The 14,969-nt window shown below is 39.9% G+C and overlaps 1 protein-coding gene across 2 annotated transcripts in view; it reads left to right on the top strand.

Annotated features, from left to right (window-relative positions):
* Positions 1-14,969, top strand: part of GPC6 (glypican 6) — a 1,066,736-nt gene that overhangs the window by 260,275 nt on the left and 791,492 nt on the right. The window lies entirely within an intron of this gene.

Genomic DNA, 14,969 nt, shown 5'->3' with positions numbered 1-14,969 from the left:
ATATTATTCTTAGCTCTTGAGACAGTCTTGAAACATTGAGACTTCTTTTACATCCAAACATTTTTTGAGAGAAAGAAGAGCCATCGTGCTTGAAGCTACATGTGGGCTTCTGTGAAATGGAGGTGTCGTGGTGCCATTCCAACCTTGCAAGCACCAGAGCGCCATGTCTATAATTCTTCCCCACAGGACGAAGTGACAGGGTACCTTTACCCAGGTCGGCATTGAATGTGTGTGTGTTCCTCACCATGTGCTGGTGTGATTTTAGTTACAGTCTTTCCGCAAGAGGCAGTAATTCTGCAGAAACTTTCTTCCGGGGAGCTAGGAATGAGCAATTAAAGGTCATTTTTTTGTTGTAAATGGCCAAACCCTTCTTAATGGTAAAATCCGTTCCGGGTTGTTGGCTCACATGAGAACTGTAGACTCCCAGCAGGATTGGTTGAGGGACAAATCCTATGGAAGCTCAAGTCTGGCTAGATTCCACCACTCCTTGTACATACAATGTCTCTTTTCTATGGCAGAGCAATCATGAAAAGCAAAATTAATTTAGAGGGAGAAGAAAGGAGAATTTACTGAGTCCCAAGAGGATGTGTGCTTCCAAACTTGTAAATTACAGCCATTTGCACAGTGAGGTGATGGAACAAATCCTCGCCATACCATTTGCTCTCCTCAGTGCACTGGGCAAAGTATCAGGTACATGCCCCCCAAGAGGTAGCTAAAGAGTCCTCTCAGAAAATGTGCTATCAAAAACCAATTGTCTAAGAGTGTGCGTTTGGAAAAGAAAATGAACCTGCATGTCAGTGAAATAGAATAGCTTCTAGGAGTTTGTCTGGGAAAACTGTCAGATGTTCTTCTAATAGGTTTGTACAGATTCAGTCACCTCTGACTCCCTCTCTTATTTCTGGGAATTTCTCCAGAAATTTGGGAGTGTTATGCAGTATAAAAGGATTGGACTCTCCTGAGCACTTTAAAGGGGAAACTGAACTAATTTTTGGTCTGTTCAAGAGGTATTCTTTTTCTCCACCTACCTCACAGTGCTAACAGAAGTACACTTGGGGAGGATGGTTGAGCTTGAGGTCAATCAATGGGATTTTCAAACGACAGTACAAGGCTGATTTTCTGTAGAAAATTTCAAGGTGGTTAATTATTTGGAAGTGCCAGAGGGACCTCCTCGTAACAGGAGGCACTCAATAGATGACCGAATAAATGAGATGAAAGTACAGGTGTTGTGAATCAATGAATGGATAAACAACCAATGGTTTCAACTCAGTGGCTCTCACACCACTCACATTTATGCATTTGCTATAAACGTCTTATGTTTAGATAGAGACAATATCACATTGTAGGATCCTAGAGTTAAAAAGGTTATTAAGTTTGTTTAGTCTAACTGTCTTCAGGGCAGATATCCCTTCTGAAAGAACATTCTAGCTGCTTACCAAGGAAGCAAGATATCCTGCCATGAGTGAGACCTACCCACAAAATGAAGACTTATCTAGCATCCTGCACAACTGGGTAAACATTCTTTCTGCTGGTAAGTAAAAACTCTCTTTACAATGAGGTTAGCCTAGAACCTAGTTCCGTTTTATTATGCACATAAAATATCATTGTGCAATATACGTAGATTGTAAATTTTCTGGAAATACGACTATTATGTAAATCAAGAAAAATTTGTATTTGCTTCATTTGAAGATTTTTACCAAGGGTTGGTAATTTTTTTTAGAAAAGCTCATCACTGGGAGCAATGCCATTTGTGATATTGATGTGGCAGTTGAACACACTTCTGTTAGTCTGTGTGTGTGGCAGTCGTGCTCATGGTGATAGTACATATAGGTCAAATACCTGACTACTTGTTTTGCCCCAAGTTTAGCCATTGTCCCAGCATTTATGTATTATTATTTGTGATGGCATACTCTTAACATGGCTCTTTTATATTACAGTCGGGATCTTATATTCTTTTTAAAAAATGTGTGTATGGATAGTTAGGCTACCAGTAGGTTTCTTTAAAGGAATGTCATTGGGATTTGAAATTACTTATTTTTAAAAGATGGTTGAATTGCAGTCGATCAGAAGAACATTACAGACTTTGTGTTTGTATATCAGAGTTACTGGCCCCTCACCAGCTTTGTTGCCTTCTCCTGGATATGCCATGATTCAGCAGTCTTTCTCTACAATTAGTTGTTTCTGAGTAAACCTAATATTCCCCTTGTATTCTACTGAGTGCAAAGTCTACTACTTGCATTATTGTATCAATTCATTTTTATTTCCTTTCTTGGCTGGACCAGAATATAGAGAGCATCATTATGGGCCAGGTGCTAAGCTAGGCAGTGGGGGTGCTGTTGATGAACAAGTCTCAGTCCTGGCCCTCAATCAGGCTGTGCTCCTGTGGAGTACATGGCTGGATAGGCTGGTCCTTGCAGCGTAGGGATACGTGTAAGGAAAGGCCATGTGCAGAGCTAATGGGACAGCAACAAGCCTTACCTAGACTTGAGGATCTGCGAAGGCTCAGGAGAAGTGGTGTTGAAGCTGAGACTGAAGGATGAGAAGAGAGACGGAGGGGAAAAGTAGAGGGGCCAAGGAGAAGCTCTCATAGCTGTCCGTGTAGAGAGAATAGCATTGCCAAGGTCGAGAGTATAATTGAGCATAATAAGTTTGTGCTGCCAAGAGTTCTGCTTGGCACGTGTCTCAAGAAGGAGAGTAGCAAGAGATGAATGGAAATATAGACTTCTTCATAAATAACTTCAATTCAAATACATTGGAATGAACACCATCATGAATACACAGATCACAAGGAACACCATTATGTGGAACAGGTAGATTAACCTCAACTAAGTTGATCAGTGTGAGTTTCTTGGAGGAGAAGTTCTTTAAATTCAGGGGGCTTTTCAAGGATGAAGAGTGTGAGCCCCAAATACTTAATACTCGAGGACCTATGCAGAAGTCCTGAAGACAAACTCAGTAAATCAGATCATATATTATAAATTGGGCTAAGTTAGACCTTTAGCTTCTTTGTGTTCTATTAATTGTCTACATGTATCTTTATGTATATTTTGTCTTCCCCTAATACATTGAATTTAGGGAGTCTAGCCACAGAGTGTGTAGCTTGTAATGACAACTATGAGGGGATGCATAGACATAGGTTAAAGTGAAGTTTCTGGAGCAGCATCGGCACCCCGAAATTAGAATGGCATCACCCTCTAGCCTTTTCATCAAAACCAGGGCCTGACTTGAGAGAGTTAACACTAACGTCTTATTCTGAAAGAGCCAATCTGATAAATCAAGTATTTCCTTGGGTTAAATGATATTGACTTAAGCACTTATTCTGGACATAGGGATTTTAAGTGCTTAGTGAAAGCAAAGCTACACATGATTCTCATCTGCATTATGGGATATAGGTGACCATCGATTCTGCCTTCTTTGAAGCAGTCTAAGAAATATATTCCAAAGAGAGATTATGAAGAAGAAAATGCTGTGATTATTCCTAGTGCCCCTTAAGTATTGAGTTTGTATTCCTATTGAGATTTAAGTTTAAAAAAAGGCATTCTTTTCAAATATTATGTTATATGTCAAATGATTTTCAATCATCTTTATGCAGTGTGTTCTTTAAAATTCAATGTGGCCTTTCCTTTCTCTTTTAAGGATTTAGGGATATATGCTTCAATTTCAGGAGAGTTTTTGTTCCAGTCTCTTCTGAGGTTCTACAGTCGTCTTGGTTTAAAACTATATGGCTGAGCTTTTTTTTTTTAAGATTTTTTTATTTATTCATTTGAGACAGAGAGAGAGAGAGAGAGAGCATGAGCAGGGGGAGAGACAGAGGGAGAGGGAGAAGCAGGCTCCCCGCCCAGCCAGGAGCCCGACGCGGGGCTCGATTCCAGGATCCCGAGATCATGACCCGAGCCGAAGGCAGACGCTTAACCATCTGAGCCACCCAGGCGCCCCTATGGCTGGGCTTTAATCACAAGTTTTGGCATGGTAATGCTTGACTATACTGTTGTCACATGCACACTGACATTTTAAAGCTCAGGTTGGAAAGGATGCTGGAATTTATTATAGCATTTGACATAGTATCATTTAAAAATCTGGATCCCCATACACAAATTTTAGAAAGAGACCTCTTGCCCTTTATTAATTGGAAATGAGATGCCAGGGGAAAAGGACTATCTCCCTTCTGTGGACCTCCTATCACTCATCTGTGATATAGAGACTGAGTGATATTTACCTATGGGTATCTATCTTAAATGATTAGTGGGAATTAGAGCAATTATTATAAATTAATGTCTCTTTGAGGTGTAAAAGGTTAGATATTATGGAGTTTCATTGTCATGGAGGCAATTAAGGAAATATACACTTATAGACTATACCATAGATCTTGAAACATTTCTAGCCACCTTGCCTTTTATTACTTTATTCTGTATGATATGATCAGTGTTGCAATCATGGTTTTACGGATGCCTACTAAAATTGCAGTGTTTTATGGGGAAGAAAAATAATTATTCACGAAGGCTTACATGCAGTTCAATTTGATTAGGTTCTTAATCACTCTCACCTGGCCTCGGCCCCTTTACTGAATTGTCCTGCACTTGTTTACAGCATTGGGCTTTGAACAGTAAATCCTAAATTTGCAAGTGAGCTGTCATATAATTTAGTAAGAATGCTGATCTGCTGTTATCAGGGTCAAAGCAAGCACTTTGTAGATTGGTTTATTGTATATCACCACAGGATCACCAAATTCAATTGTAAGAATGGTTAAACTTCGAGTAAGCGAAAACGGGTGTGGGATTACAACTGCAATAAACTTGAAATTGATCATCAGCTGTGGTTGAACTTATCGGAAGCAGTTGGTTTGATTTATGCAATATGGGTGAAAGGAAGAGAAAGTCGTAAGTCAGCAACTCTGGTCAGTTGACTTGCAGAAGGTCACGGAGACCTGGTGAGTTACTGTTTGCCTGGATTTGGCAAAGCCGTGTCAGTGCAGCTTAACTGGATCTGACCAAGCCTGCCCATAAAGATGCCATTCAGGCTGTAGGCTTATAGACTTATTTGAACAGTTGAATATGAAGTTTTGGACAGTTTCTAAGACAAATGGCAAATGAATTGTGAGCTGGAATGAAGCTTGAAACATCTTTATGAATGCTACTTAAATCCCCCGTTCTAGGTTAGCAATTAGACACTCTTATGGGTCCCAAGACAGCATGTTTATGAAACACAAGCGGAAAATAAGCCTGTGTAAAAATTTTTAGGAAGCATGGTAAAGATTAGACATCTCTAAGAATTCTTCCAGGCAAGACATCATGACATGATTGAAGAAGAAAACATGCATAAAATCAGTCCAGCCTTTCTAAAGGAGTGCTGGCTATTTATGGTTTCACAAGTATGCATTAGTAAGTGGGCTCTTTGCCCTTTCTGTCATCACTTACACACAATAGCAAACTTTGGCTTCCCAATTTTTGCCCACAAACTGCTATAAGAAATAACATTTTTTATCACAACCTAATGCATACATAAAATACACAACGGTAGCAAAACTTTCACAAGAAACACTTATCCTTAATTCATATGATGAGCTCTGAAATACTCTATAAAATTGAAACATGAATGCTTTGTGAACACCTGCTAAACGGTTTTAGGTCCTCCAGTTTGAAAGATACTTGAGCTGGGGTGAAGCGAAAGAAACAGGTGAAATCTCTACTTGGATGTTCCTGCTTATTATTGAAACTTGGATAGATGGGCAATACCTTGTCTAGAAATCAAGTAGGCAAGCTACAATCAAAGAGCTCCTATAATTACCATTGTTCCTGTAAGAGTCGTGAGAGTCTGGGAGTTGTGCAGATGGTGAGGATAATGTGCTTTTCTATAAGTTGGACCTTAGCACATAGGTGCACCTCCCCACGCTGAATTCTAAGCTTCTTGTCCCTTAGCACCAAGCATAACCTGCTGCTTGTGTGCTGTTGTGTGGTGATTAAAGAAGGGAATGGATGAATGAATGATCGAAGAGAGCAAAAAGAGTCAGATGCATCCGATTCAGCATTTATTATAAAACCTTCCATGTGCAAATAGCTATGCTAAATGCAATGAACACTTCAAAAATAAACAAGACAGGGCTCATAATTACTGGTAACGGGTATAGTAGCAGTGGATATGAGCAGGTGGCTATGTATAATGAACCTTAGGTCTTTTATAACAGTAGCACAGGGTAACAGTTTCCCTCTCAACTCTCTCCCTGAGTCCTGGAATTGTGGCAACAGTCTGCGACTGAAAATTGCAAAACATGGGTCAGTCACCTTGGCTCACCTTGCTGGATGATAATCTTGCTTGTCACTAGTGGTGACTTTTCCTTTAAACACACAGTTTAGCCATGGTCCACACTGTCTGCCTTTCTTAAAACAACTACTCCTTTTATCCCACTCCTCCTCATCTCTCTCCGGGGAATTCTCCACTCTACCTTGGCAGTCAGAAATAACTGAAGAACCAATTTTCCTTTGAGGCAAATAGACCCATAGATCTAAATGTAGGTAGTGGAAATGGCAGATTCTGTTGATCTAGGGGCTTTTTAATTGAATTCGGGAACCCAGCTAATTGAAAGAAGAAGCCAATTAACAATATACAGTACATTTAGCTTCAGGTAGTGGTGCATTAGCACATCCCAGCTTGTAAGAACGGATAATTACAATTTTCAAGAATTTTGTGAGCCTGTGCTTAAGCACAGCCATTATTTTATTTATTTATTCATTTGTTTGTTTATTTATTTGTTTATTTAAAGTAGGCAACACGCTAGGTGTGGAGCCCAACATGGGGCTTGAACTTAGGACCCAGAGATCAAGACCTGAGCTGAGATCAAGAGTCAGATGCTCAACTGACTGAGCCACCCAGGCATCCCTTAGCACAGCCATTATTAAATTGTATAATTTGCAATTAAATAAATTATATTGAAAACCAAAGTAATAAATACTTAAAACTCATCACTTTCTAATTATTTCACTATTTGTTGTACTCTTGGGGTCTTTTGTAGCTGTATGGAGGAAATGTTAATGTGATGGTGTGCTGCTTCACGACTTTTCTTTTTTTAATTAAGTTTTTAATTCCAGCAGAGTTAACATACAGTGTTACATTAGTTTCAGGTGTACAATACAGTGATTCAACAATTCTGTACATTACTCAGTGCTCATCGTAAGTGTACTCTTAATCCCCTTCACCTGTTTCACCCATCACCCCCTCCCCCCCACCTCCTCTCTGGTAACCATCAGTTAAAAGTCTGTTTCTTGGTTAGTCTCTCTCTCTCTATCTCTTTTTCCCCCTTTGCTCATTTGTTTTGATTCTTACATTCCGCAGATGAGTGAAGTCGTACGGTATTTATATTTTTCTGACTGACTTATTTTGCTTAGCATAACACTGTCCAACTCCTCCATGCACGTGGTTGCAAATGGCAAGATTTCATTCTTTTTGGTGGCTGAGTAATATTCCTCTGTGTGTGTGTGTGTGTGTGTGTGTGTGTGTGTGTGTGTTTATAGTGTATGATGAATATGATGTTTGCTGTGAGTTTTTCATATAATGCCTTTATTTTGTTTAGGCATGTTCCCTCTAGACCTTCTTTATTGAGGGTTTCTATCATGCTGCATAGCTTTTCAGAGCTCAACATCTAGGAACATCATTTTGATAGCTAGAAATCAGCCATAGAGGAGTATTCATACCATGAGAATTGGCAAACTCTATAAATCTGGGCTCCTCCTTAAAACTGGAGAGCTAGTTGTTAAACCAACACAACACTGACTCCATCTAATATCTCAGATACTGGGATTGATAGGCACTGAAAGGGGCAAAAAAAAGAGTAAGCAATGGTACTAAACTTTGGGTAAAACAGATAAGCATGGCAATTGTGATGAGCGCTCTTGTAGATGCACTGGGAGCTAGTACAGAGGTTCCCATGTGTTCTCTGTTCATGGAAGCCTTAGTGTCAGGATTCTGCAGAGAAGCAGAACCAATAAGACACACACACACACACACACACACACACACACATTCACATGTGTTTTTTAAGGAATTGACTCCAGCAATGTGATGGGGCTGGCAGACTGAAAACTCAAGAGTCGATGCTGTAGTCTTAAAGCAAAATTTCTTCTTCTCAAAGAAACCTTAGTTTTTGCTCACGAGGGCTTTCAACTGATTGGGTAAGGCCCACCCACACTATTGAGAGTATTATTTTTTTTCTTCAAGTCATACGTCTTAACCACATCTACAAAATACCTTCATAGCAGCACGGTGATACGTGTTTATCTATGTTACTGGTACTAGCCACTGGACACAAAATTCTTGTACTGCCTCAGGAATTTTTTTTTTTTCCATGACACCCTTAGGCCAGAAGAAGTACTAGCCATTTCTTCTTAAATCTGAACAATTAAGAATTTATCTCATAAGGAGCTAGTAGCCATTTGTAAACATTACATATACATTATAGGAACGTTCTGAAAATTTAATTCTTAAATAGTCACAACTATTTACTAGTGGGCAGCACACAACTGCTCAAAGCCTACACTTGAATTAGACATCACCACTTTCATTTCCTGTTCCATGCTGATTTTCATATGCTACCCATGTGAACATTAAGGAAATTAAGGAAAATTAACAAAAAAACCCACCCAGCTTCATAAAGATACGATGTCATTGAAGGAATGTAGTAAAATTTGATGTTGAAACTTCAGCTACTTCCAACAGTTTGTGCAGTTTCCTACACCTGTCAAGTTTCTCTGGAAATTTAAGATATTCTGTGATGTCTCTCAGTTTGCTGCTGTGGTCCAATGAATCTTGTCACAAGTTAGAGTGGTTATAAGGATGAGCTTTGGAGACAGATCTTTTCTAGCTTAAAGATTAAGCTACTTAATCTACAATTCTGTTTCCTAGTTTGTAAAATAAAGACAATAAAAATACGTACTTCACAGTGCCTGACGTACAGAGAGTGCTCATAACTGTTGGGCAGACAGAAGGTGTACCTTGCAATGGGAGGGGAGATGGGGAATTGAGGATTCTTATCTTTGCCTTGGCATTTTGCTTATCTTGTTCTGAGATACCTAGAGAGTATAATTGAAGTTTTCTGTGCTTATATAACTTTTAGTTTGAGTCTGAAATACAGAAATAATGAGAACAATATTTCTTTACTGGTCTTAATTCTTGAAGAACTCTCTTGAGACCAACAAATTAACATTTTGAATGTTGAAGAGATTTTGTTATCATTTGACTACTTCCTATATGAAAAGTTTATATTGAAATACAAACCTGGTGAGTCTTATTCTCAAAGAAGTAGAAAAGGAAAGGTCTTCATAGCATGTTTGAAATCCTCTCTGTGCGCTTGTTGGAACAGATTTACACAATTAACTTATTGGTTCCCTCCAAAGGAATTTTGCAAAATACTGAGTGAACATTTTATAACTAAAAGAATTAGTATTTAAAGTCTTTATTGGAAAATTGACAACATCAAAGGGTGACACTAATATAGGTTATTTGAGTGATAAGATCCGCTGAAGTAGAACATTAAATGAATCTTAAAAAACTTGTGTGTAAGTTTGAACGTTCTGATTATGGTAGTGAACAACTCTGCTAAAGAGCAGCCCTTAAAGATATGAAAGGATCATTTATAATAACACTTCACGCTGAAAAATGTTGATGAAGTGCTTTTTCGGAGGTTTTGGGAATGTGAACTTAGAGAAATGAACTAGAACATACATTTAAAAACTACTGCTTTCCTATTTTCTGCCACTCCTGATTAGCTTGTAGAGGAGCTTTATGAGACTGAAAACAGTCCAGGACTATTAACTCCAATTTAAATTATTTCAGCTATCAGAAACTCTAGTTAAAAGTTCACTTATTCTAGAGTTTTTACGTCCCTAAGCCTGTTTCCTTAGATTATTTGCTCCAGTCAACTTCCTTAGGCACTAGATGAACAAACAGAATGGTTATTTGAGGCGACATATCGAAAGAGGAGGAGACTTAGCTTGGTACCAGACATGGCTAATTGACAGTGGGGATTTTAAGAGTTCAAGGATGAGAGCACTCTGGCATAGACCACACATGCTCAAGAGGGCCAAGTCCACAAGCAAATATCGCACTGTCATCAAATGGAATTTGGAGGTTCAGAAATTAAAGTGCTCTGTTGTGTGAGATCTTGCCATTTTCCTTGCCCTTATTAGTTTTTGATTTCCTACCTACCTTTTAGGAAATGTAAGGTTAGTAATTTCCCTGCACACTCCAAACCTGTCTAAAAGCCAAGAGTTTGGCTGGCTCTAGTCTGTGAAATGCGACGCATCTGGGGCACTTCATCTTGGTTGGTTGTTTGTTTGGGTTGTGCATTCTGAGGTCCCCAGGGTGTCACCTCCGAGGGCAGGGAGTCTGCTGCAGCAGACCCACAGAGGCTGGCTTCTGTGGTTAACGAGGTCCTCCTGTCTCCTGCTCTTGCCACTCACCAAGTCGATTCCTGGCGGTTTTCAGACCCAGGGCCATCCCTGGAGGGAGCACGATTTGGCGGAATCACATTTCTCCTGTCACCTCTGTGTTTTGGAGTGAAAACAAACATCCGAGCAGGCATTTGGGGAAAGATATTGTAAAGAGTGACACGCAGTTCAAAGAGGCATGTAAAGGGAGGAAGAGCCCATCGCTTCTTTCTTCAAAAACAGATGACAATTTTATAGCCTGATGGTATGTCCCTGAGCCTTGGCTCAGTCTCTCACTTCCTGGTGGAACTCCCTTCTCCCATCTCTGTAATTTCCCTTGTTGACGGCACAGCTAATGGAGAGTTCTACAAAAATGCAGGAACCTGGGAATTCACCCGCATGAACAGCAGGTGCCCCCAAAAAGCATGCACCTGTGTAAGCTGATGGCATGACCCTGCGCCTGATCTTGATGGACATGAACCTATCATCCTGAGTTGCGCATGGGTTTCAATAAATGTTTGATGAGTGAAGGTGCGGTCATCGTTATTTTCATCCCCCATTTTTTGCATTTATGGTCTCTTATCCTGATCTCCTGGAATGAACTATTTAGTATGTTTAATATTAGCGATCTTGGAGGTATCTAGGGGCACTCCCGTTGAGCTAAATGTTGTTATCTAATTATGTAATAAATAACATAGAGAACCTGAGAGAATTTGAGAGAGTGTGTGGGAAGCTTGTAAAGGACAACACTTTCTTCTCCTTCATAAGTTACCACTTTGGAAGCATCTCATTATTATATCAAATAATCATGTTAGGAAGCACGATGTTCGTAAGCTGAGAAAAGTTTCACATTCTTGTCATTGGGGCAAACTGGAACAGGAAGGGCTAGAGCTAACTCTTTATGTGGCAGAGTAGCTGCCACGTATGATTTCAGAACGTAAATATTCAAGTGCAAGGTCCCTGTGGTCTTTCTCATGACTGCTCTGGTGTTCGCACACTAAAAGAGCCACAGCTGATGCGTAAATGGAGAGGCAGGACTGTCTTCTGATAAAACGTTATTTATGGACAATTGAATTTGAATTTCATCTAGTACAAAATATCATTCTTTCGATTTTTTTTCCCCCAACCATTTTGTTCTCAGGGCGTGCAAATACAGATGGTGGGCCAGATTTGGCCCAGAGGCCATGGTTTACAAACCCCTGTACTAGGGCCAAACCCAAAATAAATGAACAAACGTAGTCAGAACAAATCGTGCAGTTGTCCTAAGTCTTTCTGGCCATTTGAAGTTACCAGGTTGCTTTGACAAATATCAGTGACCTCAGATTGGGGGAGAGAGGAACTGTACTTCAATGGGTCCATTCTTCCACAACCTTCTTACCTAGCATACGTTAGAAAGAAAACAAGGCTCAGCCTAGATTTGACCACACGTTTCACAACCCCAGATCCTGTATGCTCGGGGACATCTGCATGGTCTCTCTGTAGACACTCTAACAAGTACTTTGCATGGAAGATTTACTCTTCCTACGGCAGGATTCTGAAACACTCTTCACTTTCTCTGTGCTTGTCTATGTCTGTCTTTCCATGTCTCTAGTTATCTCTCTGCCTGGGCCTGCATGAAGGTGTTGACTTCTTGAGGACACTTCCAGTTCTAGAAAACATCTAATAATGCATTGAATCAGAAGGGCAGCTGCTTACGTGTGCCTTATTACCCTACACACACACACACACACACACACACACACACTCATAGACACACACACACACACACACACACACACACAGAGTAAGTTTGGTTTAAAGTTGTCCCGTGGGGGCGCCTGAGTGGCTCAGTCAGTTAAGCATCTGCCTTCAGCTCAGGTCATGATCCCAGGGTCCTGGGATCGAGCCCCACATCGGGCTCCCTGCTCAGCAGGGAGTCTGCTTCTCCCTCTCTCTCTGCCTCTTCCCTGCTCCTTCCCACACTCGCTCTCTGTCTCTCTCAAATAAATAAATAAAATCTTAAAAAAAAAATGAAGTTGTCCCATGAAGAAGTATCTTCCTGTTTTTCTTTATCACTCAACATAAAATACTGATTTTCTTGGAGTGATTGGAGATTACAGTGCTTCCAATCCAGTCTAATTTCATGAATGTAGATCCATGGCGTTTCTTCCCCAAATATCCCAGATATAGTTATTTCCCTCAGGTCATAAAATGTTTATTCTATTTTGATCAGCTAGTCACCACAAGTCCAATGCATTTTGCTGAAAACTCATTTGTAACGATTTAGAAGTAGAATGCAGCCCCGAAGTACTAAATCTTGAGAAATGGACATTCCATTTGCACACAATAGGGTGGGAAATAGAATAGGGAGATTTTTGGAAATGGTTTATAACCAGTCAGAGAAGGGAACATTATGCAGAATTGTTAATGCTGAATATCTATTCAATGTGGATACAGAGTTTTGTCCTTATCAGTTAGATTTATATTTTATAAAAAGTAAATTAGAGATTTGTAGGCCATTTGCTTTTGATAAAGCCACTTTTATTCTTTACCAGTGTTTTAACCTCTAGAACTCTGCTTTTTTACTGGGATGGGAGTATCAGAATGACTTGGAGAAAAATCTCAAAATTCATATTGTTCTGTATGTCCCCAGAGTGGTATCGTCAGTACCTTCAAATGAGAACCTATTAGGAACACACCTGTAGTTGAATAAGATATCACTTATCCTCAAGCAAGAATACACCAGGGAGAACCATGGGGTTTCTCAGTGAGAGGGACTTGGAGTTTTGTTGGGTGGTTCGGGGGAGGGTTCAGAGAAGCAGGGCTTCAGCCTCGACTGGATGCTTTCAGAAAGGAGAGGTAAATCTACGAAAAGGTATCTCAATAAATCTGATCAACAAGGAGGGAGAGTAGTATGAAGATCAACCTGGAAATGGTAAGGAAGTACATTCATTTTGCCTCAGAGAGGAGATGTTCAGTACTTTTTTGATGACATAGGGCCTTGTTTTTGTGTGTGCTTAGACAAAATTTTGAAGTGGCTTTGCTTTGTCTCCTTTATCATGGTCTTGGAGTAATTTTGTCTGGGATTGGCATTTCTGTGAGATTGTTTAGGTGTAACAGACTATCATGACCTAGCTGTGAGTTGCCAGACTGGCTTCTGAATGTCAAGGGCAGCCTGGTTTTCTTTCTTAATACCTACCCCCTGTTCTCCTCTCTAGCACAACTGTAGTGGCTACTGCTTATTTAATGACACATTTCCAAGTTTTTATTACAAAATATTTTCAATGTACAGAAAAAGCAAAGGTAATAGTATGATAAACATAATGCATCCATCAAACAACTTAGGAAATAAAAGATTATAGATAAAAGTATTTGAGCACTCTCTCAAGTCCTAATTTCTCCTGGAAGGGAACTGTTATCTTGAATTTGATATTTATCAAGTACAATGCATTTTCATTTCCTTTTAAAAAAAATATACATATGATATTTTATGGTCTCCCTCCCTTCCAGGAATTATATAAGATCTAACTTTGGTACACAGTTCTGGTCATTTTTTATTCTGGGGTTGTCTTAAGTAGGCACTAAAGCATCCAACGACATAAACATGAAACACCCTATACTTCACACAGGTCGCAGGACATAATTTTATATAAGTACCGTTAAGCATTATAAATGAATTTTAATCACTGCATCAAGTACTTGTGCATTTGGATTTCAGTGCCCTACAGTGACTTTGATCCCAGGGGCAATTTGTTGTTCCTGCTTACCAAGATGTTGGGTGGATTTTTCTTCTTCCCTCCACAGGCTCCACCAAACATTATGACATTAACAGAGCTGCCTCAATGGGAAATTCACATTTTATGCATTAACAGTCTATTTTAAGGTCATGAAGCAGAGGTTTGTTTCCTCCTTGCAAATAGCACCAAAGAAAGCAATATTGCCAAAGGAAGTGGTCTGGTGTATCCAGAGATAAAGACATTGAATTAAATACATGACTTTCATTACCTTTTACTTTACATTTCCATAGAATGTAAGCATTAATTAAACCCCTCAGTGCCTTCCTCCTTGCAGGAGAACATTTCCTCTCTGACAAGAATTGTCAACTGAAGGATTGTGTGCCACATGAGACCTGCCATTGAAAACACACTCACTTTCCCCGCGAGCAAAGCTGATGCATTCTGACAGACGGACAGGCAGAGACAGAACACAAGGAATGATCCCCATCTTGTCTTGCCCTTGCTGTCACACAGACTGCGGTGATGGGACTGAGCATCTTGTGCGTTACTGGAGGTTTCCAAAGACAAGCACACTTATAACTGTATTACATCTCTTGTCACCTGGCGCCACTTGGCACATTTCAAATAAAAGCAGGGACATTGTCGTGGTCTTCTGAGGTCTTCAATATACTTTCCCTTCCATGGCAGGGACTAAATATCAGGTGTCTTAGTCTGTTTGGGCTTCTATAACAGAAATAGCATAAACTGGGTGGCTTATAAACAAAAGGCATTTATTTCTCCTACTTCTGGGGGGCTGGGAAGTCCAAGATCATGGCACGAGTAGATTCCGTGTGTGGTGAGG

The sequence above is a fragment of the Halichoerus grypus genome, chromosome 4, assembly GCF_964656455.1.
Source record: "Halichoerus grypus chromosome 4, mHalGry1.hap1.1, whole genome shotgun sequence".
In the NCBI taxonomy this organism is placed as follows: Eukaryota; Metazoa; Chordata; class Mammalia; order Carnivora; family Phocidae; genus Halichoerus; species Halichoerus grypus.
Note: the sequence above shows the minus strand (reverse complement) of the source record. Positions and strands in the feature narration are given on the sequence as shown.